Consider the following 328-nt stretch of genomic DNA (forward strand, 5'->3'; position numbering starts at 1 on the left):
GCAGGCTGGTTTCAGCAAAAAGAGACATGTTGGGGGGATTGATGTACCAAAAACTGAACCCCCACCCAGGAGGGACCATGGTCAGCTGGAGGACCAGGCCAGCACCTCGTGTGCTGCGTGATGAGATGCAGCACAGCAGGGTCTGCCCAGGACCCCATGGGCACAGATGGGGTGAGCCAAAACCTGGCAGGGGCTGGGCACTGGCACTGCTCTCTCTGCAAAGAAGGGAAAAACCAACCAGCCTCCCCAAACTGAGCTGTGTTTGGGGCTGGGACAGCAGATCCTCCCCAAACTGAGCTGTGTTTGGGGCTGGGACAGCAGGTTATCC

This window comes from Neopelma chrysocephalum, unplaced genomic scaffold, assembly GCF_003984885.1.
Source record: "Neopelma chrysocephalum unplaced genomic scaffold, ASM398488v2 Primary Assembly neopelma1_252, whole genome shotgun sequence".
NCBI classification, from domain to species: domain Eukaryota; kingdom Metazoa; phylum Chordata; class Aves; order Passeriformes; family Pipridae; genus Neopelma; species Neopelma chrysocephalum.